The sequence below is a fragment of the Sus scrofa genome, chromosome 11, assembly GCF_000003025.6.
Source record: "Sus scrofa isolate TJ Tabasco breed Duroc chromosome 11, Sscrofa11.1, whole genome shotgun sequence".
NCBI classification, from domain to species: Eukaryota; Metazoa; Chordata; class Mammalia; order Artiodactyla; family Suidae; genus Sus; species Sus scrofa.
This window is the reverse complement of record NC_010453.5, coordinates 36,532,114-36,536,729: the sequence shown is the minus strand read 5'-3', so window position 1 is coordinate 36,536,729 and position 4,616 is coordinate 36,532,114. Positions and strand designations below refer to the sequence as shown.

General features: G+C 32.0%; 1 pseudogene; it reads left to right on the top strand.

Annotated features, from left to right (window-relative positions):
* Positions 376-1,090, top strand: LOC100520093 (annotated as a pseudogene).

The following is a 4,616-nucleotide window of genomic DNA, read 5'->3' as shown; positions in this document are numbered from 1 at the left end:
GATAATAATTTTGGAAAAGTGTTTAGTAAGTGTTTAGTAAGTTTACCACACATTGAATTCACCCTTGTGTAATTCTCAAAACATATAAGTTTATTATATTAGTCAGGGTTCTCAGGGAAACAGAGCAACAAGATGGAGAGCAAGAGGGGAGGGCTATTTTTTAATTTTTTTTAGAAATTGGTTTATATGATTGAAAGGAATGGCAAGTCTGAAACGTACAAGGAAAGGTAGCAGGCTGGAAATTTGGTTAAGATTTGTAGCTTGTTCTACAATCTAGCATACAGAAACTCATTCAGGTTTTCTCTGTTTCAGTCTTGAGACAATAGATTTTTTAGGAAACCTCAGTCTTTTCTTTCTGCTGCTCATGGTAGCAAGATGGAGGTGCAGATTCCCAAGGAAAGGAATTTTGTCACCGATGGCCTCTACAAAGCTGAACTGAATGAATTTCTTACTTGGTAGCTAGCTCAAGATGGGTACTCTGGAGTTGAAGTTTGAGTTACACCAACTAGGACAGAAATCATTATCTTGGCCACCAGGACACAGAATATTCTTGGTGAGAAGAGCTGGAAGATCTGGGAATAGACTGCCATGGTTCATAAGAGATTTGGCTTCCCTGAGGACAGTGTAGAGCTTTATCTGGAAAAGGTGGCTGCAAGAGGTCTGTGTGCCATGCCCAGGCAAAATCTCTGCCTTACAAACTTCTCAGAGGCCTTGCTGTGTGGAGGGCCTGTTATGGTGTGTGGCAGTTCATCATGGAGAATGGGGCCAAAGGCTGTGAGGTTGTGGTGTCTGGGAAACTCCAAGGACAGAGAACTAAAGCCATGAAGTTTGTGGATGGCTTGATGATCCACAGTGGGGACCCTGTTAACCACTATGTTGATACTGCCTTGCACCATGTGCTGCTCAGAGAGGGTGTGCTGGGGATCAAGGTAAAGATCATGCTGCCTTGGGACCCAATGGGTAAGATGGGCCCTAAGAAGCCCCTGTCTGAGCATGTGACCATTGTGGAACCCAAAGATGAAATACTGCCCCCCCCATCTCTGGACAGAAGGGTGGGAATCCAGAGCCCCAACAATTACCCACAGCATAATAGGGTCTCCTTGGCAGCTGTCTGGAGTCTGGATGCTGTTCTGTAATGACATTTAATAAAATGTTTTCAAAAGAAAAAAAAACAAAAAGGAAATCTCAGTCTTTCATCTTAAGACTTACTGAATAACTTAAGACTGATTGCACAAAACCACTTTAGGTTGAAAAGCTTTCAAACATTCCAAGTTTATGCTAAACCAAAAAACAAAACAAAACAAAACAAATTTAAAAACCCACACAAAACAAAATACACAAAAACAAAAAGCCCACAATTTTTATTCCTGCTTTGAAATGCAAATGGTATGGAGCATGGTTTCTCTGACAGTATAAAGATAGCTGTGTAAGTTAGTTTCACATCCTGCTGGGAACTCTTTGTGAGGCTTGCAGTGAGTGGCAACCAGCCCAACCTGCCTGCCCACTTGCACTCTGAAGATAGAAACATTTGCTATTCTCCTCTTTTTTTAAAAATAGCTTTATTTTTCCTTGTGCATCCTGACCAAGAAATAATCTTTGATTATGATCAATGTATTATGTTAAAATGTTGGCTAGGTAAACTTCTTTAAAGTTGCCTGGAATGTCATTTGCTAGGTTATAAACACAAAATCTTAATGAAGGGTTATATGTGTTGTGTACAAATCTTGATTATTTTGAAATGGATGAACTTGTTACTATATTTGTAACCTTGTACAGAGGATTTTTCACTACGTGCCTAGCTTGGTGTCCATTCAGCTAAAATTGAAAAAAAAAAAAAAAAAGGGTGCATGAGGAGTTAAAAATCAGAATTAAACAAAGTTTATGTGGAGATGACTATTTTATATTACATGACCCAATCCTGTGTTTATTTCTGCTCTCTTTTTGAAAGTATTTATAAAATAGAGGACAGCTGTATTTTATTTAACTATTTAGTAGAATTTGTTTCTTTTCATCTGTATGTGAATAAATCCTGTACATTTTTCAATATAAAAAAAAGACTGATTGAATAAGTTTCAGTCACATTAAATAATCTGTTTTACTTAAACTCAACAGTAAACAAATATCTTCACAGCAACCTCTAGTCTAATGTGTGATGAAACAACTGGGTACCATAGCCTACCTAAATTGACACATAAAAATTAACTATCTCAAGTCATATTTTTAAAAGTTAAATATTGCATCCCCAAATTAATTCATTGAATTACTATAGTTTGGGCTTTTAATAGTTTGCTAAATATTGGACCTAACTTATAATAATCCTAAAAAAATTCCCTATTGATAAATTAAACTATATTATTATTTTAAAGCTAAATAAAATATACATCTTAAAATACAAAGGAATTAAGATAGTTTACTGCATAACCTAATTTAGAAACAACAGGTGTCTTATGCTTATGGGAAATTTGTTTGGAAGTAGTTTAAATACATTTATTTTGTTCTAAAGATAAATATCTACTGTTCACATTTTCCTAAATGTTGTACAGATATTTTAGCTACAACTCACTTTTAATCATTATCAATTGATTTCTTGTTGCATACACTTAAAACATTAAAAGTATTCTATGCTTGCGTATGATTGTTTTGATGAGAACTGACAAATGCTCATTGCATTGTGATAATGTTCTGGCCAAATTCGCAAAGGCTAATTCTTTGAACCTACCAAATAATTCAAACTAAATGTCATTTTTTTCTTCTAAATTTATTTTGCATATTTTATCCCTGGAATAGAATTCTACTTCAAATATAAGGTCAAAATAACCCCAGTACAAATATTGATACATTTTCTTTTGATATTTAATTAACAAAAAGCATCTGGAGTGGGGATGGATATTGAGAATGGAAAGGGATATTCATATAGGAACAGACTTATTTTAGATTAATTTTAATAAAAATGACTGATTTATATCCACTCTTTTGGGCAATGGAAAAATTCTTGTTTTGCCTAGACACCAGTTCACTAGTTATAATTCTACTTTCATAGGTTAGAAAACAAAGCTAATACTAGTGTGTTATAGAAAGTAATTACCTTTCCATTTTATTTTCACACACAAATAGCTAACACAAAGACTGAAAAAAATAAAGTAACAATGATTTAAGTATTCTAAATAATTTATATCCTTTTCTAACACTCATTCCATTTGAGGGTAAGCCCTGATATAAAAGGATTTGATTGCATATTGGTGGAACTAGTTTTTACTGTTGTCATGACTCGTTTTCTAGTAAATGCAGAAATATCTCTGAGGTTAATCTTCCATATCAAAATAAAATGAGCAGCCACCTGCTCTAATGGCTTCTCACTGCTCCGAATGGGTTGATGAGCCAGGCAGCAGCTGGAGAAGGAAATATTTATGATGCCAGTGGTTTGTTTACCTAATTCTACTTCAACTCATTTTACACTATTTTAGAAATAGTATTTATGGTTTTCTTCCAATTGTAAAGTAGTCCATTTCCATTGAGAATACGCAGAAAATTTACTCCCATTTTGAATATTTAGAAATGTAGTAATTAATTATCCAATATTACAGTACATACATAATTTTAGGTTTAAGAATATTATCACATATATAATTTTCTACTCATCATATTTCATTTAATAAAGTGCTGAGACTATTTTATAATATTAAAATATTTTAAAAACACACTTTACTGATGCTGTAATGTTTCTGCCTTTGTCAACATGATTATTTATCTATCTAGCCTATAATTGTTCAAAATTTAAGTTGTTTCAATTTCTGGATAATATAAGTAGTATTTTAATGGATCTAATTCAATACCCATATTAGTGCATATTTTGAAATGTTGAATAGGATTTTAACCTACAGGTTAAATTTTTGCATAAATATTTTTGGAAAATTCAGAGGTGTGTAGTGAAAATTGCCAATTTGCTTTCTAGAAATTTTAGTCAACTTATACAAACAACAATACTAAATTAAACAGTCCATTTGGATGTATCACTGTTAAATATAAATTATTTATTTCTTCCTTTTTCAAGTTAGTAAGTAGAAAATTATAACAGATCATTTGAAAGATTTTTGAATTTTTTGTGTGGTTCCTACAGAATGACTATTTTATATAACTTGTATTTCGTCATGGGGGATTTGACAAAAATTTTCCTTTGCTATTTCTTAAAAGGGGTGCCTCATGTTACTAAAACCAGAACAAAACAAAAGAAAATGAAAAACTCTATGTGGTTTGATAATGTCTACACGTCTAGTCAAGTATGTACTAAATATAAATTCCAAGGATATTATAGCTTTTCAGTACTACATGTATTATTTTTGGTATCAAATTATTTTACTTTATTATAGTTTAAACCACTGACTTTCTCTCCATGATCTTAACATTCACTATATTCATAGATAGCACTAGAAAATATATGCTTAGTACTTTTAAAATACTTTAATAGATATACATTTAAGATTTAATATATATAAAATCACAGCAAATACATATAAAAATTTTATTCAACTAATTTCATTAAATAAAAATTATTATATTTTATACTATTTTGGAAATTTTTCTCATAGTTTGTCTATTTTTCTCATAATTCACTTTTT